We start from the raw sequence: 24,212 nt of genomic DNA on the forward strand, positions 1-24,212 counted from the left end.
AAAATCCAAAATATTTGGAAAAGGAAGAAGGGAAAATAAGCTCTCAGTTTCCCACCACCTCCATTCATTTCAAGTAAACTTGCAGAGTTTGTCATTCCTTTGAAATAAATCCATACTCAATACCGTGCGTGTGTTGTCAAATATGAAGCTAAAAATGTTTGTGAATCTTTCTCCCACTGGCTGTGTTGTGTGAATACTGTTAATGTGAAAAAGAGGGAGGAAGATACGTCAAATATGCTGAGCTCAATGTAGGTTCATTTGATCAGGAAAGAGACTTCTACTTTCTCCCCAGAGGCGTATCTAGGAAAAATAGCACCTAGGGCAAGCACTGAAATTGCGCCCCCTGTCCAAACATCTGACACCCATCTTTCAGATAACTTTACTATAATATCAGCTGAAAAATATGTCAAGCTCATTAATCTTTTAAAATTTCAAAAACTATTTAGCAGTGGACATAGCCAGACCAAAAAAAATGCTGGAAAACTACAAATTTCAGTATGCTGGGGCTCATGAAATACCCCAATACTATGTGGAGGTGTACTTGGAAAACTAAACAGAAGTGCCTATCTAATTCTCTACTATGCATTGTAGCATCACTATTACATAAGTTTTAAAAATAAATGGAGAATTTGGCTTTTCCCAGATATTCTGAAAATAATTAAAGGCTATGCAGAGTAAACTGTGTCACTGCTTGGAATATATTCTAGTATTTCAGAAAGACAGTTAAAATGAGCGAAAGAGAGAAAGAAACTCCCAGTGGGCCTTAATACTAAGGATTTCACACTGATTCAAAGACAAACTCACCATTAATGGCCACATTATTAAGACACCACATTTAACTCACTTATCATAAGAAGCAAAGTAAGAGAAAATGAATACCATCCTAGCTCATAAGCTTCAGCTCAGTATTCACAAGCCCTGGTTTGGTACATAGTGCCAAAATAAATGAGTACAGTGACTTATATTTTATTAAATTATTATTTTTTAACCTGTAGCCCCTTTGGGGTGCTACCTATAGGCTGTGGGAGGGGGGGCACCTGCAAAGGTTACCCCTCCCACTGCTGGCCTCTAGGGCCTCGCAGAGACCATTTGAGCATGTGCTGTGGCCATTTTTAAAAATAATTGTTTTTTTAAAAAATGGCTGCTAAAAAAAAAAAGTCCACCGCGCATGCTCAAATGGCCTCTGCGAGGCCTGGCATGGCCTAGGGCCTCATAGAGGCCATTTGAGCATGTGCAGTGGCCATTTTGTTTTTGGTGGCCATTTAAAAAAAAATTAATTTTAAGAATTTGTGCCCCCCTTCAAGTGGCGCCCAGGGCACGTGCCCTGCCTGCCCTACCCTAGATACGCCCCTGTTTCTCCCATTTGTCAAAATGCTGAATGTCTCTGTGTTGAATTAACTGATTTAAAAACAAAATTCTGAAGTTTGGTTTTCTTACAATCCCCTGGTTAGGGGAACAGTAAAACACATCATAGAACCTCCCCCATCCCTTTCTACTGACCATCTTAACTCAGACCTAAGGTGAGTGATGCTTTTCCTCAATGATTCCTCATTTTCTCTTTGATATATTCTGAAAAAAGTAAACAACTTTTTTCTTGATTTGGAGAGCCTTACTATGAAGCTTGTACTTCTGACTTTATACATTTAAAAAGTTCAGATAATTTTATACATTTATAAATAAATAAATAAATAAATAAATTAAAAAAATGTGAAAAACTGTTTCAGTTACAGGAAGCAAGGCTGGTTTTCAAAATGGAACCAGTTTTATTTTGTTCCTAAGAACAGCTGTGAAATAGAGATCTGGCCTCGTGTCATCAATTTGTGAAGATATGCTTTCTGCAGAGGGTTTGTGGTTATGCAAGGATATTTGGTGGTTGCCAGAGAAAACGGGTATATTCCTCTTTTGAGTCACCAACATTACTTCCTCCTTTTGCAGATTTGGGATTTACCTTAGATTTCCCAACTAGGTTTTATTAAGTAGCGGCCACCCCTAATTTTAAAACTCCATGCAATGTTTAAAATACATCTATGGGGTTGGCTGGCAAAGTAGCTTTTTTAAAAAAGGAAATTTGAAAATGTAGCATCCTAGAAAGTGGGATTTGTAGGAAGGCACGGATGATGTAAATATGGGAATGATTTAACAATTTTTGTTAGATGTCACAGTTTAAGTAAAAAAACACCTTATATTTCTAAGAATCCTTTGATTTGACTATATCATCCTGTCCTTAATGCCGTTTCCATCATCTGTTTTTCCTTTGCCCACCCCCCCCCAGCTTTTCAAGCTTTCACATTTGTGTTCTGTAATAGCACTGAACATGTGCTCACCTATTCCGCTTTGAAAATATAGGGTGCTCTCTTTATCTCTCAAAAATAAAATAAAATACACATCCCATTGATTTACAATTCTGAAACTTTGGGAGGTGTGTGAAATCTGTAAATTGCAACTGGAAACGATCTGTCAATAATGGAATTAAGTAATTTTGTAATTGCTTGGATTTCTTTAAAGTAAAAAATTGACTTGCCTGACCATTGTTTTTGAAATAAAATTAGTGTTCTGGTTCTCATCACACCATCACAGGGCTGAGGACTGAAATAATGAAGACAGCAGGCATTCTAATCTCATTCTGGGCCTGGGCAGAATCTAACTGACACTGCAGGGATTTATCCCTTGTTTGACCTTGAGACAAAGCTTAACATGCATTAGGAAAAACATAATGGCTTACCTTGGTGGGTAAACCTCATGGTATTAGTTCTTAATCGTTAAAGGCCTTTTCTTGTGATACATTAAAACTGATCTTTTCATGCACGTGGCAAACTTTTGTTACGTGAGCAAGGATGGTGGCTGGGTTGAGTGAATTGAATGGATAGATTCAGTTGAATAGATTTAAGTCACTTGCATAGGTAAAATTCAGAAATAGTTTTGTATTATTCTGTTTCCACTCCAAAATATTAATCCCCTAATTCAGGGTTTTTAAACTGACAGTTTTGGGAGGAGTTAGTTACTATGTGTGTATTCTGAACTTGCCTACAAGAAGCAAGGTGCGGCATTTTAGCTTCACAGCCGTACTATCTTCTGGACAAGTCACTGTGTTCCTAATCTAATGTTCAAACTGAATATGTCTTAATCCGATTGGCTACTGTGGGTGCTTTTTTACTTTGCTAAATAGTAGTGACAGGGAACCTGATCCAGATTGCCGCTATTCTCCTGGGACTGCTATTTGACTTGAGTGGGAAGCTCCCATTGGTGCCAATGGGAGCTTCCCATTCAGGGCATCTAGTACGTCTTGGGGATGGAGAAGCGATTTGGTCAGGACTGTTGTGGGAGCAAAGGGCTAAAGGCCTTTTCAGGATGGTTTGGTTAAATATTACCTTTATTTGTTCACCTAAAGAGGATATAAAGTATTAATGATGGTACTTTGTGTTATTGAATAACTTGAATTGGGGGATGCATATTCATGCAGATGTGTATTCAGTAGCATAACTTGTAAAATGTGGCTGTTTTGACAATGGATTTATTACACATCTCATTAAAGAGCACTAGTAGCTATGATCATGTTCTGGTGGTATCCAGATAATGGGATTGCACCAGCTCAGCTGTGTTCAGGATTTTTATTTATTTATTTAAAAGGTACACAAAGGCCACACAAGGCGGTTTACAGCCGTCCATAAAACCCTCCTAATGCAGTTTAATAAAAACTAACATTAAAAGCACAGGACACCTGGAATTAAGAATAAAACAGCAGCAGTTAAAAACCTTAGTTAAAATAGGTTCAGTTAAAAGCCTCACGAATCAAGAGGGGTTTTGCCACCATTTTAAACATCATCACGGACATCGCCTGGCAGATCTCCTTGGGGAGGGAGTTTCAGAATTGTGCTGCCACCCAAAATACCCTGTCTCTGGTCACGAGTAAATGAACCTGAGACAATTGTGGGTCAGAGAGCATGGCTTGTGAGCCTGATCTTAATGCCCGGGCAAGTTCATAAAAGTGGTGGTCCTTAATATACTTCTGTCTCAGACTACACAGGGTTGGCACCAGCACTTTGAACTGGACTCGGAAGTGAGCTGGTGGTCAGTGTGGATGGTGCAGAGAAGACGTCACATTCATATCCACTGGTCTCCCACAAGCATTCTTGCATCAAAATTCTGTACTAGCTGAAGCTCTCAAACCACTTTCCAAGGCAGCCCTGTGTAGAGCATATTACAGAAATCCAACCTGGATTTACATGGGTAACTAAGTCAGAGCCCCCTTTGTCTAGATAGAGTCGCGGCTGGCTTAATTGTCAAAACTGGTAGAAAACATTCCTGGTGTCTACCAATGTCACCTGAGCATCCAGGGATAACACAGGATCCAAGGGTAAATTTGATCCAAGCAGCAAATTTGGCCCTTCAGGGGGTAGTGCAGCACATCTAGAACAGGTTATACATCACCACTCAGTCCAGAGCAAACCCCCACCCCCCATTTTGTCTGGATCAAGCTTCAGCTAGCCAGCACTCTAATCTAGATAACTCCAGACCCCTGGTTCTTTGCCTGGCATTAGCTGACTTAAATGGCAGGTAGAGATGGGTGTCTGTCTATTGGTGATTGCACAGCCTTTACTCTCTCTGATTACCTCCTCCAGCAGTCTCTTGTAGATGTTGAATAGCATAGGGAATAAGATAGAATTTCACAGCACCCCATAATCCAGTAGCCGAGAGAGAGAGCAGAGGTCCCTCAGGACCACCACCTAGGTATGATTCTCTAGGCAAGTCTGGATACAATACCAAGTCTAGTAGCTACAAGGCAGAGAGATGACCCAGAAGGATAGCAGAAACAAGACTGGAAGGAAGCTAAATAATCCTTTTCATCCAGGATCATCTGGAGCTGTGATGCAACCATGTGGTCCAGCACTTTGCCCCCAAATTGGAGGTGGGTCCACCTGCCAACAGATGTTTAGGGCAGTCAAGTTCAAGGCAGGCTTTTAAAGCAGGCGCTTATCACAAACAGGGGGAAACCTCTTCATGTTTCAAGGATGCATCAAACTCCCATGAGTCCTAATTGCTGAATCTACCTTTGGCTGATTTCACAATCTAAGGAAGGCAAGAATTGAGCAGAAAGCTTGCAATTTATCTTGGATGAAAACATGTCAATCTCAATTTTTCTTCCCATTAAATTCTGGTTTGAACTATATTCAGTGGTCAAAAAACCTAACAGGTTAAGAACAGAATGTGTAGTGTGGTTAGGAACATAGGAAGCTGCCATATACTGAGTCAGACCATTGGTCTATCTAGCTCAGTATTGTCTACACAGACTGGCAGTGACTTCTTGAAGGTTGCAGGCAGGAATCTCTCTCAGCCCTATCTTGGAGATTCCAGAGAGGGAACTTGGAACCTAGATGCTCTTCCAAGAGTGGCTCCATCCCCTGAGGGGAATGTCTTACAGTGCTCACATGTAGTCTCCCATTCAAATGCAACCAGGGTGGACCTTGCTTAGCTAAGAGGACAAGTCATGCTTGTTATCACAAGACCAGCTTTGCTCTCCATAGACCAGCTCTCCTTTATGCATGTGATGTGTGTTTCAAGTTTGTGTCTTTGTGCATGTTTGTTTCTATTGCAAATTTGTATGTTTGTGTTGCATGTGCTTGTGTGATTGCTTTGTATTCTGTGCATCTTTTGGTGGTGCATGCAACATTGTGTTGCATGTATTTGTATTGTGTACGTGTGCATGTTTCTGTGTTGCATACATGTGTTTCTGTGTTTGTGTTCTGTGCATGTGTATGATTATGTTTCTGTGTGGTGTTTGTGCGTGTTTGTTTTGATGTATGCATTGTGGTTTTTTCCCCTGTAGATGTGTTGTGTTGTGTGTTTTTGTTAGCTGTTTGTGTTGCTTGCATGTATGTGTTTTGTGTGGATGGCATGCATGGTTGTGTTTTGCATATTTGCTTAGTGTGTTGTGCATTCATGCATTTGTTTTGCATGTATGTCCATTTGGGAACGTTTGTCTGTGGTATGTGTGTGTGTGCTCGCATGTGTTCATACATGTTGTGTACATGTGTTTGTGTGCTTTGTATTTGTGCATGTGTGGTGCCTTGTGTGTTTATGCATGTGTGTTTGCATTTGTGTGTTTTTGTGTTGGCTAGATTAAAGTGATTATAATTTTAAGTGCCTATTATTGGGAATATAAAGGATGTTCACTAAAAGCTTAGAATGTAGATTAAATAAAGGGATGTTGGGCTTTTTATATATATTAGTGGGCCCGGGCACAGAGCATCTGTGCTTCTAGCGCGGCCGGGCCCGCCGCCTTGCCTCCGCAGCCGCCCAGCCAGGCAATTCTCCTGGGTGCGCCAGGACCAATCAGGCGCCCCCGCAGCCCAGCCAATCAGCTGGGCTGCCGGGACGCATTTTTCCTGGGCACACCCAGGAGAAATATATATATATATATATATAGATTTGTTCTTATAATATAATAGTACTATATATAGTGCTTAACACTCTGAAGCACAATATAAATGTAGTGTTATTGTACTGTAAAATACTATACAAAAATACTGTAAGATAGGCCACTGTTATCCCCTGTGTTCTAGATGTGAGGTTGAGAAAAGGGTCATATGCCTAAGGCTGTCTAGTGAGTTCTACCAGGGACTTGCTGGTTCACAACGCAATGTCTGGATTACTATCTATGTTGCTGCTCAGAATGACAATTGTGTGCAAAATAGCATCAGACTGAAATCCTTGATTTGGCAAGATATTTTAAGCAAGAGTACAATATGAAGTTAAAGAAATTGCATGCATGAGAACTGTGACATCTAATATTGCATCCTCTTATGGGTTTTGTGGGTGCTGTTAATTTGCTTCAACCCTACCGTTATTGCTTGGGACTAAGGGATAAGTCCAGAACACATGGTCTTGCTGGGGAGCTCAGCTTGCAGAGAGAGAGGGCTGAATCGATGTTATGGTGAAGAGAGTGGGGACTGGGCCTTTTGGATTTTCAGATCCTTGGTATTTCCTGCTGGGTGAGGTGGAAGAACTCTAATCCAACAGTGGACTAAATATATATTTAAAACCCCTCAGCTCCTGTTGGGGCAATAAAAGTGGGTGAGAAAGACTAGGGTTTTTAAAGAACTTTCTGCATCTAGTTTAAATTTTTTTTTTAAAGTGTGGACACTAAAAATGGCTTGCTGCCTGGATATCTTTCATATGCAACATTTGCTGAGTACATTTAGCAGAGCTGCCACCTACTGGCAATAATAGTTTTGACTTAAAAAGAAGAAATTATAATGTGATATCCTCATCTTTAATGTTGTGCTGTCAGTGTTGAGTCAGTGTTGACTCCTGGCGACCATAGAGCCCTGTGGTTTTATTTGGTAGAATACAGGAGGGGTTTACCATTGCCTCCTCCCGCGCAGTGTGAGATGATGCCTTTCAGCATTGTCCTATATCGCTGCTGCCCAATATAGGTGTTTCCCATAGTCTGGGAAACATACCAGCAGGGATTCAAACCAGCAACCAGAATTGTATAAGTTTTGCTATAATTCTTAATAGGTTATATTATTTGACCCAGACTACAAATTTGCTTCTAGATGAGCAGAATTTAAGCAACAGTTTTATCATTTCCTCCCTGTCCGTGGTTAATTTTAAGTACTGTCAACATAGGTCCTGAAATTTGTGATTTTGTTAAAAAAAGAATTTATGGGGGGGAGGGTTTTTTAAAAAAAAATAATGTCTATAAAATCAAATTCACTTGGGTCTTTTAATAAATTGCTTTCATAGCAAGCAGCTTTCTGCAGATGCCCTCCAGGATAGATATTGGTGTTAATACTGCTGATAATTTACAAATCCACAAGTTCCTCACAAACCTTATATTTATTTATTTATTTATTTATTTGATTTTTATACTGCCCTTCCTAAAACTATTAATTAATTTTAATTGTTTTTATTTGTTGTAAACTGCCCTGAGCCATTTTTGGAGGAGCGGTATATCAGTCAATCAATCAATCAATCAATCAAATAAATAAATAATAAAATGGCTCAGGGTGGTTTAAACTAAACAATTTAAAAAACATGATAATTACAATTTAAAAATCAATTAAAAGCACAATTAAAACTAGATATTATTAAAAGCTAGGTGGAAATGATGGGTCTTTAAGGCTCTCCTGAAGGCCTCCAAGGAAGATAATACTCCAGCATAGTGTATTGGTTGAACTAGGACTGGGAAGACCTGAGTTCAAATCCCCATTCAACCATTAAACTCACTGGGTGACTCTGGGCCAGTCATGTATCTCTCAGCCTAACCTACCTCACAGGGTGGTTGTGAGGATAAAAATAGCCATGTACACCACTCTGAGTTCCTTGGAGGAAGAGTGGGATATACTGTAAATGTAAAATATCAACGGGTAGTGTGTTCCACAACCTAGGGGAGACAACTGAGACGGCCCTATACCAGGTCGCCACCAGATGAACCCGTAGCACCTGAAGACGGATCCCTCCTGATTATCTTAATGAGTGGTGGGGATCTCGTAGAGAAAGGCGTTCTCTCAGGTAACCTGGACTTAAGCCATTCAGGGCTTTATTGATTTATTTGTTACATTTATAAAACCACCCCATCCAAAGGCTCTGGGTGGTGTACAACAAGTAAAAAAAAAGTAAAACACAGCATTTAAAACACAGTGCTCAAAACAACAAAAACAAATTTAAAACAATTCAAAACCCTTTAGAACCAATATTTTAATTTGTTGGTATTTTAACTTTAAAACACAATTTACAAACCTTGGAAGGCCAGGCCAAACAAGTAAGTTTTTAGGGCTCTCTTAAAGGTGACAGAGAGCCTAAACTGCAGATATCTGCCAGGAGTGCATTCCATAGGCCAGGGGAAGCTACAGAAAAGGCCCGGTTCCAAGGCGCCACCAGACGTACTGGTGGTAACTGGAGACAGACCTCTCCAGAAGACCTCAACGTGCGATGGGGGTCATACAGAAGAAGGTGCTCTCTAAGGTAGCCTGGACCCAAGCCGTTCAGGGCTTTAAAGGTAATAATTAGCACTTGGTATTTCGCCTAGTGTTTTAAAACAGGCATAATATGGTCTCTCCAGGTTACCCCAGAGACCAGTCTGGCTGCCGCATTTTGAACTAACTGAAGTTTCCGAACTACGTACAAAGGCAGCCCCATGTGGAGTGCATTGCAATAATCGAGCCTGGAGGTTACCAGCTGATGCACCACTGTTTTGAGATCATTCTCTTCAAGAAATGTTTGCAGCTGTCGAATCGGCCAAAGTTGATAGAAAGTGCTCCTGGCCATAGCCCCCACCTGAGATACCAGGGTGAGGCCTGGATCCAAGAGCACTCTGAAGCTGTCTACCTGTTTCTTCTGGGGGAGTGTAACCCCATCCAGCACAGGGAGATCTAACTCATTCTTCAAATTCTGAGCCTCCACAATGAGCATCTCCATCTTGCTTGAATTCAGCTTCAATTTGTTATCCCTCATCCAGCCCATTACTGCTCATAGGCAGGCATTTAGGGAGTGAATGCCATTTCCTGATGATGATGATGATAAGGAGAAATAGATTTGGGTGTCATTAGCATACTGGTAACACCCTGCACCAAATTTCCTGATAACCTCACTCAGTGGCTTCATGTAAATGTTAAAAAACATTGATGACAGAATGGACCCCTCAGCAACTCACCAAGCTCCACCATCTGGAATCTGCCCGAGAGATAGGAGTGAAACCACTGCAAAGCAGTGCCTTCTATCCCCAATTTCCTCAGGTGATTCAGAAGGATACCATGGTCGATGGTATCAAACGCCACTGAGAGATCCAAAAGAACTAAGAGAGTCACACTCCCTCCATCGATTGCCTGGTAAATGACATCCATCAGGCCAACCAAGGCAGACTCAATCCCATAGCCCGTTCTAAAGCCAGTTTGACATGAATCTAGATAATCAGTTAAAGGTAATAACCAGCACTTTGTACTTTGCCCAGAAACATATAGGCAGCCAGCGCAACTGTTTAAGAACAGGCATAATGTGGTCTCTCCAGGATACGCCAGAGACCAACCTTGCTGCCACATTTCGAACTAACTGAAGTTTCCAAACTGCGTACAAAGGCAGCACTACATAGAACGCTTTGCAGTACAACCAGCTGGTGAACCACTGTTTTCAGCTGGTGAACCACTGTTTTCTGGTCATTCTCAATAAATGGGCGGAGTTGTCAAATTAATCACAACTGGTAAAAAGCCCTCCTGGCCACAATCTCAACCTGAAGCACCAGGGTGAGACCCAGGTCCAAGAGCACTCGCAAGCTATGAACCTGTTCTTTTTGGGGGAGTGTAACCTTGTCCAGAACAGGAAGTTTTATCCTGTTTTGCAGATTACGACCCCCAGCAATGAGGACCCCCATCTTGCTTGGATTCAGCTTCAGTTTATTATCCTCATGCAGCCGATTACTGCCTATAGTCAGGCATTTAAGGGGCTAATGCTATTTCTTGATGTTGATGACAAGGAGAAATAGATTTGGGTGTCATCAGCATATTGATAACACCCAGCACCATCACCAGGTGCCACCATCTGAAATCTATTCAAGATATAGGAGCGGAACCACTGTAAAACAGTGTCTCCTATTCCCAAATCCCTCAGGCGATCCAGAAGGATACCATGGTCAATGGTATCAAAAGTTTTTGAGAGGTCCAAAAGAACCAGCAGGGTCATACTTCCTCTGTCAATTCCCTGGTGAAGGCCATCTATCAGGGTAACAAAGGCCATCTCAACCCCATAGCCCACCCTTAAGCCAGTTTGAAATAGGCTTGTGCATTTTGATTGGGGTACAAAATGTTTTGTGCCTGAAAATGGCAATTTCGGAGGTTTTGTAACCAAAACAAAATCAAGAATTAAAAAACAGAGATTTTTGTTTCCAAATCGAAATGACTGTGTTTCCGGACAGAATGCTTTGTTCTTTGGAAAAGCATTGCAATTCAAATTGACTTCTCTGACTCTCTCCACTCCAGCTGAGGCACTGAGTGATTAGCAGAAGATAAGATATGCAAAAAGCTGTTGAATGGTTTAGTTAAGTATGTGTTGTATTCAGTGTGATTGAAATGCAAACTGACCTTGCAAAGGGATTTGAAAGACAGCATTTTGTGACAGAAATACCCAAATACTTTGGGAGCTCAATGCAATTCCAAAGCTCTTGCTAAAAGCCATGGTATAAATTGTGTGGAGAAGCTTTTCGAGAAGCTGGTTAGGAAAGTTCTGAAATTACACAGATTTTTCTTTCCAAAGGTTTAGAAAGAATCTCTTGACTTGTCTTTTGAAGAGCTATTTTGTTTTTCTTCTGATTTTTATGAGTTATAGTGGTGTCTAAGTTTTGTTGCCCAAGTTGAGCAGTCTAATGTAATTTAGGCCACAATGTAATTTGGTGGGACATGATGTCTAAGCCAGTGATTCACAACTTTTGCCATTGCAGGGACAGGTCATCCACATGGGACTACAAGAGACAAAAGGAGAGGCAGGGGGAATACCCCTGCAAATCTGTTGACATCCCCAGGAATCTTAGTTGTTTCTCTCTTTCTTGTAACCATGACCATGTTTTGCACTTTCTTAAATGCAGTGATGATAAATCTCAACAATTCTGAACAGTAGGCTGATTTGTTTGGGCTACGGCTCACTCCACTTCAGTTAAATGAACATTTGAAGCTGTAGGCAGTTCATTGGTCTATCTTGCTATCTCAAATGACCTGGGGTCACTGTTCCATGGGGAGGGAGTGTTTTTATTGAAAGATTGCTTGAATCCACAAACGGGTTGTGCTGCTGTGCTAGTGCCACAGGGACAGGCTCACACCCACTGCAAAATTCTCAAATAACTGTGCCAAAAAATTAAGTGTCGTTGTTCATCATTCTCTTCATTCTTTCAACTTGTTTATGTGGGGCTTCAGGGGCAAAACAGTGGGTTGAGTGGTAGTGCCCCAAGGGTGGTGCACCCAGATTCCAAATAGGGCAAAGGGCTGGTTTCTTAGGAATTTTTTAGGTTTACGCGTCTTTAAGATTTCCCACCATAGGGAATAATGGAGGTTTCAGCAGCCCCATAACTCCACCTGGGGGGCATTGGGATGGCCCGAAGCAAGTGGTGGTGTAGTGCACATAGGGTGCCAACCACCCCCCTGGATTGCTAACCCATTGGGGTACTGGGCTTTGTTGTTTCTGAGGTGTTGAGTTTAGATTCTCTGGTAGCAAATGAGATTTCTAATGAAAAACCATGAATCCACTCTCATATGCTACTAGAGAATCTACTCTCAGAACACCTCTAGAACAACAAGACCCTGTACTTCATGGGTTGGCAACCCATGTGGGTGGTTGGCACCCTATGTGCACTACACCACCACTTGCTCTGGGCCACCCCAGTGCCCCTCAAGTGGAGTTATGGGACTGCAGAAACCTCCATTATACCCTACGAGGAAAATCTGAAAGACACGTAACTTCATTAATTCTTTAAAAACCAGCCCTTTGCCAAATTCTTCTGAAAAAATTGTGGTAGCTTCCTTGTACCAACAGGGCACTACCACCAACCACACTCCACTCTGGGCCACGCCCCCCCCGTGAAGCTATACTTTTCCTGAAATCTCCATCATACCCTATGGGGAAAATCTGAAAGATGTGCAAACTTCAAGAATTCACCAAAGATCAGCAGTTTGCCCAATTCCTTTGAAATTTTTGTGGTAGCTTCCACTCATTGGGCACTATAACCCACACACACTCTTTTGTTCATGTGACCCATTTTTTAAGCTGAATTAATTCAGATTTGGATTAATTCGGATACAAAACAAAATGGGGTGATTCGGAAGGCTAAATTTCGGACAAAATACAAAATGAGGTTGATTTGGATTTGGTACAAATCAAAACAGAAAAAATACAAAACACGCAACCCTAGTTTGAAATGGGTCTAGATAATCAGTTTCCTCCAATACTGCTTGGAGCTGGTCAGCCACCACGCTCTTGACCATCTTATCTAATCAGGGGAGGTTGGAGACTGGCTTATAATTATCCATCACCAGGGGATCCAAAGTGGGCTTCTTAAGAAGGGGTCTAACCACTGCATCCTGCCCTCCCTCAGTGAGGTATTAATGATATGAACAAGGTCAGCTCCAGCGATCTCCCTTCAATGTGAAATCAGCCATGTTGGACAAAGATCCAAAGAACAGGTGGTAGGCTGCTCCAAGCAACTTGTCTACATACTTGGGAGTCACAAACCAAAACTGATCCAATCTAATCTCACAAGAGGGATTGCTGGACATTCCTCTAACTGGCCATGCAGAAATACTGGAGTCCAGATCAGACCAAATGTAAGAGGTTTTATCTGCAAAGAACTCATTGAATGTGTCACAGTGAGACATTGTTTCTGGAAACAGAAGGGGTTTGAGTTAACCCCCTAACAATCCAGAACAGCTCTGCTGGGTGAGAACTTGGAGACCCCAATACATGCAGAATAAAACCACTTCCTTGCTGCATATATTGCCACAGCATAGGCCTTCAGGTGGGTTCTGTGCTGTCTTATTGAATTCCAGATGAGTCCTTCTCCATTTGCGCTCCAGTTGTCTACTTTGCCGCTTCAGCTCCCATAGTTCTTCTGTATACCATGGAACTAATTTTGAAGCAGGTTGGAGAGGACACTTAGGAGCTATTGTTTCTACTGTCTTGGTAAGTTCTGTTCCCTGTATCCACCAGGACATCGACAGTATCACTGACAGTACCAACTCCCAAACCCTCCAAGGCCCTTTAGAATCCTACTGGATCCAACAGCCTTCTTGGGCAGACTATTCTAATAGGTCCATCTCCCCTGCAGGAGTTAGACGTGACTGTGAGACTAACCTTAACCAGTAAGTGGTCCATCCATGACAGTGGGGAAACCACAGGAGACCCCACCTATGGAACACCCCCCTGATTGAGGAAAAGACCAAATCCAGTGTGTGATCAGCAACATGCATAAATCCTAGGACTAATTGGGATCAGCCCATAGTTGTCATGGCCACTATGAACTCCTGAGCAGCACCAGACAAGCCAGTCCCAAAGTGGACATTGAAATCACCCAGCACCGAAAGCCTAGGCCACTCCCAAGACCAATTCAGCGACCAGCTCTGTCAGCTCAGTTAGGGAGTCTGTTAGGCAGTGGGGTGGGCGGTACACCAATAGAATGCCCAAACTATCCCCGAGTACCCAGCCTAAGGTAAAAAGTAATGTATGCTGTTGAGTTGGTGTCGACTCCTGGTGAACACAGAGCCCTGTGGTTGTCTTTGGTACAATACAGGAGGGGTTTACTATTGACTCCTCCCATGTACAGGTGAAACTCGGAAAATTAGAATATCGTGCAAAAGTCCATTAATTTCAGTAATGCAAATTAAAAGGTGAAACTGATATATGAGACAGACGCATTACATGCAAAGCGAGATAAGTCAAGCCTTAATTTGTTATAATTGTGATGATCATGGCGTACAGCTCATGAAAACCCCAAATCCACAATCCCAGAAAATTAGAATATTACATGGAACCAAGAAGACAAGGATTGTAGAATACAACAATATCGGACCTCTGAAAAGTATAAGCATGCATATGTATTCAGTACTTGGTTTGGGCCCCTTTTGCAGCAATTACTGCCTCAATGCGGCGTGGCATAGATGCTACCAGCCTGTGGCACTGATGAGGTGTTATGGAAGACCAGGATGCTTCATTAGCGGCCTTCAGCTCTTCTGCATTGTTTGGTCTCATGTCTCTCATCCTTCTCTTGACAATGCCCCATAGATTCTCTATGGGGTCAGGTCAGGCGAGTTTGCTGGCCAATCAAGCACAGTACACTGTATACTTTTCAGAGGTCCGATATTGTTCTATTCTACAATCCTTGTCTTCTTGGTTCCATGTAATATTCTAATTTTCTGGGATTGTGGATTTGGGGTTTTCATGAGCTGTACGCCATGATCATCACAATTATAACAAATTAAGGCTTGACTTATCTCGCTTTGCATGTAATGCGTCTGTGTCATACATCAGTTTCACCTTTTAATTTGCATTACTGAAATTAATGGACTTTTGCACGATATTCTAATTTTCCGAGTTTCACCTGTAGTATGAGATTATGCCTTTCAGCATCTTTCTATATCACTAAGGTACACACACTCAATATAAGTCAATTCTCACAGATGCTATCCTTATAGACCACAGCCTCTCCACACACACCCCACTCACATCCCCTAACCTGCTCAACAGAGTACCCTGGGGGAAGAATTTGGGCCCAGACAGGACCACTAGCCTTCCCCAAACAGGTCTCAGTTATACAAGCCAGTTTGTTTCAGTAAAACACTGTGATTGTGGTGACACTTACTTTATAAAGGCAGTGCACTCTTCATCATGTTTGCCTTTGCAACTTACAGAAAAGGATGTTGCTGTTTGTATTTTACAAACTGGAAATGGAACTAAGAAAAGTGACTTGTTCGGGATTATCTAGGGAGTTGTGTCTGAGCTGGGATTTGAACCTAGATTTCCCAGTCTGAGTCAAATCCATAAAGGTTTAACTCTCAGTCCTAATGAAAGATGTAGTACAATATTCCAGTTCCAGTATAATTTTGATTAATCTTGAATTGGCTTTATTGGAAGACCTTCATTTAAGAAAAAGGTCTGAGCTGGAAAAGCATTTTATGCAAATCCTGATGGGTCTAGAATGGAATTCAAGAAAGGCAATGTGATTTAATTATAAAAAGCTATTGTTAAAATGTAAAATATCTGTAAAATATTTTACAGACTGGAATGCTCTCTTGGTGGCTGTTCACTCCTCGGTTTCCATCATAGTTTTTAGAAAGCGTGTGAAATCTTGGCTTTTTACCCATATGATTGTTTCTACTGCTGCTTCGTTGTATTTTGTATGGTTATCTTATGCTTGTATTTTAAATCATTTTAGTCAGATCTATGTTTTTATATTGTAGCTTCATATTTTAATTGTGTAATTTTTATAGTCTTGCTTTAATTTTTGTGTGAACCACCTTGGGATTGTTTTAATGAAAGGCACTATACAAATTTAACAATAAATATAAATAAAATAAAATGTTGCTTAATGATGCAATCAATATTTGAAAATATTGAAAATTAACTTATTCCCCCTTTGTCTCCAAATTGATTTTCTTGCCCTGTTTCTTCTTTTTTCAGGTTGTTTGTTATGGATGGTTTACTGTGAACAGCTCCTTAAATTAATATGAAAAGCAGTATTTTAAAAATAACACACATAAGCTAATTGGAGTTTGAAGTTTCAAATACAGCAACTGAAATTTCAAGTTCTATGTAGCAGTACCCTGATTAAAAACAAATAAGCATCATTGTTGCTAATGTGAGAACTTGCCAGTTCATGTTCTAACCAAATGAATACTGAAAACAAAGAAGTGAAGTCTTGAAATAGTGCTGCTATATGGCTGTCTACTAGGAATATGCACAGAACTAGCCAGGCTGGTTCATTTTATATCAGGACCAGATTGAAACTGACCTGGTCCAGGCTTGGGTCTGGTCAAACTGGGTCCAGTCTGGTTGAGCCATTGAACTGGGCCGAACCTGTTCACAGGTGTTTGGGAGATATGCCTGTAAAGGGGTATCTGGCAAGAATTCCCCTTTACAAGTAAAGGGCATTCCCTATACTAATGCAGAGGGGTGGCGGGGCGGGGGGAGGTACTGTTACTTTTAATTTAGAGGCAGTAGAGGCAACTGAGACATCAGCGGTGACAGCACCTCCAACTTCCCACGTCTCCCAAACGACAGTCCAAGCTGGCTGCGACCCACTTCAGGTTTCTGTGCATGTGCAGAGGCCATTTGCATGGTGATGCAAATGGCCTCCGTGCATGCGCGGAGGTCACAAATATGGCCTCCCTGTGTGTGTGCAGAGGCCCAAACCTGGGCTGTCATTTGGGAGGCTGGCGGGAGGTTGGAGGAGCTGCTGCCACCGATGTCTCCACCACCTCTAAAGGTAGCAGTACCCTTTCTACCACCCCGCCCCCACACATTAGTATAGAGAATTCCCTTTACTCAGCCTAGATAAGGCTGAGAGAGATTCCTGCCTGCAATCCTGGAGAAGCCGCTGCCAGTTTGAGTAGATAAGACTGAGCTAGATGGACCAATGGTCTGGCTTGGCATAAGGCAGTTTCCTATGTTCCTGTGCAATACAATCCTTGTCTTTTTCTGGCCCTAATATATACACACTGGTGAAACTTTTTAAAGTTCAGCAGATTAGGTTTAATATGACTGTGTTTAAGGTAGGAACTAGCTTGACAGAACAATTAGTAATTCTTTAGTTAATGAACATGACTTCCTGTCCTCTTACTGTTAGGTTATGCTAGCCTAGCATCTTCCACAGAATGCTGAAGGAAATATTCTATGCGAGCTTTTTCAGATGGCAACTTTACTGCAACCTTACTTTGGGAGGGTGGGTGTGCAGTCACATAGTGGCCAGATTTACACCAAAGCCCCTGTGATATTTCAGAGAGCACTTCACACACGATTGTGGTTTTCCCTTCTGTATTGGAGCCTGGCCTTATCTATGTCTGGGGTAAAAAAATCTTCTATTTGCATTGGAGTATCTGTTATGTCCCGAACTTGCAGTAAACCCACAGTAAAGCCTGCGGTCTGAAAAAGCTCAAGGAGTAATCAAGGCATTTAGCTTTCATATATGGTTCCAAAAATTGTGTGGTTTTGCTGCATCAGATGATTTATATCAATTGTGTGTCCTCAAATTAAAACAATGCAAGTTTTACGGCACTGCTGGATTAATGTTTTATTCTTAGACCTGGAACCAGCAGTTCATCTTCTAAAACTTTGGGAACACACTGGCTTGTTCAGAGTTCCTGGGCATGGTTGTCCTAATCTGCAACTAGAGGAAAGATCAAAGAAACTGATGGCAAGCTAAACAGATCATGAATGCAGATCATACACCATCCCACATTCCATGTCTAAATAGCCTCTCTACTTTCAGGCTAACCTTTTCTTGCTATTGCACTGCAACTCAAACAGCCTTGTTACAGCATTTGCTGGGAGAAGGGAGTACGTTGTGTCAATGTGCTACTTTCCCTGCATCTGGTATAGTGGCCAGCTGTGCTAAAATGTGGCCACAACTTGAGTGGAGATGGCAGTGGGTTCCTCTGCACCCCCAGCACACTGGGTGCTACAGGTTAACCATAATCCTGTGAAGTTTAGGCTAGGAAAGGGAGACTTTTCCTACCTAGCCCTTTGTGGCTAGGCAGGATTTTCATCCCAGGTCTCACCAGCCCTTCTCCAATACTGTGACATTTGGACTCAGATTGTATTTTATTGCCACTAGAATGGATGGTCATCCAAGAATTGTAATATAAAGCAGATTTATTTATATAAGTATATAATTATCTATATAATAATGTATTTCTTTCCCACATTGTGCTTTGGTGTAGATATTACAAGCACAGGCTGAGTACAGCCTTTAAATTTTTAGTCAGTCTGTTTGAGATAGCAGTCAGGCCTGTCTCTCTCTTATCTCCATCATCACTGACAGATGCAATTTCATGGGAGCTTATAGAACAGTTTTTCTCAGAAGGGCCTGATGTGTTACCGGGGTCTGCTGGACATGCGTCTACCACGGTCCATGTCTATGCTTTGCTTTGAGTGGGGGATATTAGTGTCAAAAGGGTGCAGACCCATGAACAGCAAGAAAATACTCAAAGTAATGCAGGATTATGGTTGTGGTGAGGACACACTGGAAGCGGAAAGAAAGAGAATGGAGAAGTGACTTTGAAAACAAAGAATTTTATTGAGGGATATGGGGGTACAAGAAATGAAAAAATGCTTGGTTAGGCACATTACGAAGCTGCTATACTAGGAAGGGGACAGAGGCTTAAGGGTGAAAGGAGAGAGAGAGAGAGAGAGAGAACATTTTTCAGAGCTAGCTAGATCTAGCTGGGGAAATCCTCTTCTCCGGGGATCTCAAGCATAAAGTGAGCTCATTGGGGTGCATGTGGGATGCAGAGTCCAATGGCAAGTATGGCAGAGTCAGAAGCCAGGCTGGCAAAAGCCAGAAGCAGCTGCAAAAAGCAAAAGTGAGATCTCAACAAAAGCAAAGAGGTAAAAGTCTTGGTTCAAATGCAAGGGCACCCCAAGCAGAGTGCAAGCTTGCAATAGGGCTAGGTCATAAAAAGCATGTCAGTTGAAGGGGGCAAAAACTCCAGCAAAAGGGTTAAGTGACGAAAGCATGATTTCACATTTGAGGGGAGTTTTAATAGGCACAAACATACCCTGAGGTATTGACTGAAGGCTAGAGGAGTGTGGTAGGTGGTCTCCTTAAGGTATTTCCTGACTTCAGGAGTAGTTCCTGTTGGTGAGAAGGCATGGGTATTAGGTATTGATTAAGTTATGTTGGGTGGTCCCTGTTTAGTTGAATAGACAAAGTTTCCTGAAAAGAGTAATTCCCTACCCTGGGCAATCACTGGAATAGATTTTGGGAAGGGCATATCAAACATTCTGGCATATACTTGCTTAACTTTGATAACAGAAGGGAGGAAAAGAGGTAAGAAGGTCCATGCAACCTTGAGCTTATTGAAAGTGGAAGAAGGCTTTCATTCCTTTCCCTTTTGTCTCTTATCCACTTTAATTGAAAGGCCAGGATGACCTTTTGCCTGGAATGCAGCCAGAGTTTCTCTTCCAAACAGGCTAAGGGAAGAACATGGCTGAAAGGCTAAGTTTTGGAGCCACACTTAAGTACCCCCCAAATGGCATCACATGTGTGGCTAATAAAAGACGCATGTTCCTGTCTATCGAAACAATTATTTTAACAAAATAATATTATTTTGGTGAAGTGCTGAAAATTCTGTTTGAGATGCCTAGGCCTTATCCCGTAAGAGTTTCCATTATTGCATCAGTCTTGCAGAAGAAGCATGTTCGGATTAATTTTAACTCATCCATCCATAGAGTGCTGCATGCCACCCTTGTATATACCACCTCACTCCTAAAAACCTTCTAGTAATTTGTAAAAGACTTTAACAAAACTTACTCAGACTTCAAATTGGATTTTGAAAGTACAAGGAATAGAGCAAAGATTTAACTTCCAGTTCATTTATCTTGTTAGCATACTAAACTCATTATGGTTTCCATCATCCTAATGGTAGTTATTAATCAGGATTTGGAAGACAGGCTTCAGATGGTGGGAACAAGAAACTAAGGCCAGGAAGAAAAAGAAGGAGCAGGAATAGGTAAGGCAATGAGTGGAGCAGGGCTGGACCAAGCCAAAGTTTGGGCGGCCCTAGGAGAGGCCACTGAGGCTGCTGCTGATCCGGTGCCAGCCACGTCCCTTCCCTCTGCATCAGCACATTAACGCAGGGGATGCGGCTGGCGCTGGGCACAAGTGCACGACCCCTTGTGTTCTCCTGATGGCCCAAGAGCTCTCTTCTCTGGCTAGGTGCTTCCCTTTTTGCCTTCATGAGTGAGGAAGAAAAAGCACCCAGCCAGTGAACAAAGTGCTCACCAGCTAGAAAGGGCAGAGTCACAAGATCATGTCTAGCACCAGCTACACAGCCGTGTTAGCACACTGGTATGGGAGAAGGGGTGTGGCTGGTTCAGGATTATGTGCCCAGCCTCAGAGGCAGGGAATGGATAATATGGGGGGGGGGGCTTGACAGTCCCTGGAATCCCCATAACCTAGGGATATCTAGGCACCCCCCCCTGCCCCCATCATCCCTATGCACTTGGAGTGGGAATTTCTTAACTACACCAAGTAGTCTCTTTGAGACCAAAGATGACTCTTCTAGGTAACTTCACTCCACTGTAGCTGTAATGCATTATGATTAAATGCTACTTGCTTCTCTCCTCTTACTCACCTATTTTCAAAAGATGCTGTTAGAGCAGGGCTGCACAACTCAAATGCCCTGGTGGGCCGGAATCATTCACAACTTGATGTGCAGGGGCCAAGGTCAATTTTTTAGCACATTATGACATTAACATTAAATATTATTAGTTACTTGTGGCTCTATTTCCCGTCAATGGACCCATAGTTTTAATCAAGGATAGTGGCCAGAGAATAGGTCTTGTCCCTGCCCAGTCAGTGGAGCACCTGGAGTACATGCCAGCCCCAAACAAATGCCAAGTCCTCTCCTCTCAAATTGTTGTTGCTTTCTTGCTGCAATGCTTGGCATGCTTACATGGGAGTAAGCCTCACTGGGCACACCATGGAGCATATTTCTGAGAAAGCATGCACAGGATGGCGCTATAAGGCAGTTTTCAGCTCCTGTCTTGCTGCAGGTTACCTGGGGGCCAGTAAAACAGTCCCTGCGGGCCGAATCCAGCCCCCGGGCCTTATGTTGTGCAGGCCTGTGTTAGAGGGAGTGAGAAAAAGTGGTTAATCTTGCCTCTCACTTCATTCTTGCATCTGAATCTTGTTAGTTTTAATTGATCCATGTTGCACCTCTGCATTCAGGTTTGTTTGTTTGTTAAACCACATTACAGGTGTGTGCGTCTTTTGCACAAGAACCTTTGTTGTTTACTTCAGGCATCTGCATACAAATGTTTGTTCGATACGCCAGGGTTTTTCTTTGTGGGGAGGGGCGACCTTTGTTTTTCCATTCACAGTGCCCAAGGTACCTTACATTTGGGCTTGACAATTCTTAGCCACCACGGATCCATGGCATCTAAAAATTTATCCATGGACTAGGATATTCTGAGGAAGTAAGAGAGGAGTTAATGTACTTAGAACAGCAACAGGGCTGCCTGAAACAAAGATTTTATTAAATAACTCCTCTTACTTCCTCAGAATATCCTAGTAAAGGGGATATTTTATACTTCTATAATATATACTTGTAAAGGGGATAAAGAGAAGCCCCTCCTTCAATGTCAGTCACAAAGTTTGGTAATTCTGTCAGGTGTCCACTGTCTAGCTCCTACATCCAAAGGAATACAACTAAACAATATAAGCAGTTGATAAATGTCTTCAAAGGGATGAACAGAAGCTGTTAATTTAATAACAGAAATATGCAAAGGGATTAAAAGTTAACCACACACTTATTTTAGAATTTCAAAAAACAACAACAAAACTAATTGACATATTTTAGCTGACTATCCAACTTTCCCTTTCTTGACTCAGCTGTCAAAACCAAGGCAAGCACAGCAACTTCCTCCTCCTCACCAGAAGAGCTGCTGGCCACCCAAACAGCCAATCTTTCTTTTAGTATCTCCCCCACTGGAGTCTATTCTACTGCCAACATCAGGGCCCAGTGTTTTTCTTCTTCCAGTCCATAAAATGTCTATTCAGGTAGGCAAGTGTCAAAGGGGGCAGCAGGCTCAACTCTCCTGGGCTGAGATATTCTGTTCGCTCATCCTCCTAGTGAGCCTCCTCACTTCAGCATACTATAGAGCAGGGATTCTCAACACTGGGTCCCCAGATGTTACTGGACTTCCAACTCCCATAATCCCCAGCCCCAGTGGCCTTTGGTTGGGGATTATGGGAGTTGAAGTCCAATAACTGGGGACCAAACGTTGAGAATCCCTGCCATAGAGGAGCCGGGGCTAGGAGGACAGAAGGTATATTCTCCTCTGTTCTGGCTGCTGTGCACTGGTATTGGTGCCTGCTTCTGGGGGTATTTTGGTGCAGTGTTTATCCCACAACTATAGAAAACTTTGTTTCTCTTCCATGTCTTTTGCCTGATACCTGAAGACAGAGATTTGAAAATGGCACTGCACACTCCCACTCAGCCAACACTACTAGCTTAAGAGGAGTGGGGCAGAAACTCTTGCTGACAGACTACTAACCAGCCTGAGATCAACAGGTAGATCCAAACTTTGCCTGCCCTTGGCTCAATATGATTGCTTCCTGAAAATGAGGAGGGAGAAAGACATTTAACAGAACTAATTATCAAGTGAATATTGTACTCTTACCAGGAAACGTCCATGTTCTGAAAAATTATATTTTGTCTGAAGCTGGATACTATACTTGTTCATTTATGCTTTTATACCACCCTGTTAGATCTGGGTAGTTTACAATCATTAAAACAGTCAAATACTAAAACAGTTGTTATTGATAATAATAAAAATAATAGGGTTCTTTTGAAAACCAGTAATATAGTTAAGCCCAGGATTTCTGCAGGGAACACATTCCACAGCCTAGTAGCATCTGTGGAGAAGGCCTAATCCCGAGTTGCCACCAGCAGAACTGTTTGCAGCTGGAGCCAGACCTCTTTAGATGTCCTTAATGTGTGGTGGGGATCATGATCCTACTTCAAAGGCATGAAACACCAGTTTGTTGCACGAAACATTAATAGAATGTTCTGAAAATGAGCTAAAAGCCTAGCTGCTTTGTTATATAGCTGCAAAGTGGAACATTTTAGTTAGAACTAATAACTAGTGAGCTCCCTGCCACCTTCCCAGTCTGTGGTCAAGAAGACAAATGTTAAGCTCTTCATTCCAACTCTACTATTCTGCATGCGAAGCCACCTTAAGTGGCGCAGCTGAGAAATACTTGACTAACAAGCAGAAGGTTGCTGGTTTGAAGCCCCACTGGCGCTATATCGAGCAGCAGCGATACAGGAAGATTCTGAAAGGCATCATCTCATACTGCACGGGAGGAGGCAATGGTAAACTCCTCCTGTATTCTACCAAAGAAACCCACAGGGCTCTGTGGGCGCCAGGAGTTGAAATCTACTTGATGGCATACTTTACCTCTACTTTATTCTGTATGCAGGTATTTTGTGTGCTCCTGCTTGCAAGGGTTTCTGTCCACCCAAGATTGTCAGAGGGGCCTTTGCTCCATACTGATGTTAATCAAGGCTATATTGTCCTGCACACGGGACAGGGCCTATTCCATTGTTGCCCCCAGGCTCTGGAATGCTCTTCCAGTTAATGTTTGATATCTGTGGTTGCTTTTAAAAAACAACTCAAGACCGTTTTATTTACTCAGGCTTTTACCTCTTAAGAGGCTGCCAGGTTTCCCAGTTTTCTTGCTCCTGTTTATCTTTTTAATTGTTAAAATGGTATAAAAAATAAATAACACCCCCCCTGGGGAAATTCAAGCATGAACTGAGAATGGAAAGTGTTTGGGTAGAATGCAGAGGCATAGCAAGGTTGGATTGGGCCTGGGGACAAGATTTTAAAATGGTCCCCCCGCTGCCTTCCTCTCCTTAAGCAGTATCAATGAAGAATTTTAATTAAATAATTAAATAATCAATTAATCAATCTATCAGATTTTTACCCTGCCCCAAACTCTGGGCAGTTATTAT

The 24,212-nt window shown here is 42.1% G+C and overlaps 1 protein-coding gene across 1 annotated transcript in view; it reads left to right on the forward strand.

Annotated features, from left to right (window-relative positions):
* Positions 1 to 24,212, forward strand: part of PFKFB4 (6-phosphofructo-2-kinase/fructose-2,6-biphosphatase 4) — a 133,435-nt gene that overhangs the window by 34,049 nt on the left and 75,174 nt on the right. The gene's annotated exons all lie outside the window — the stretch shown is intronic.

The sequence above is a fragment of the Hemicordylus capensis genome, chromosome 2, assembly GCF_027244095.1.
Source record: "Hemicordylus capensis ecotype Gifberg chromosome 2, rHemCap1.1.pri, whole genome shotgun sequence".
Taxonomy (NCBI): domain Eukaryota; kingdom Metazoa; phylum Chordata; class Lepidosauria; order Squamata; family Cordylidae; genus Hemicordylus; species Hemicordylus capensis.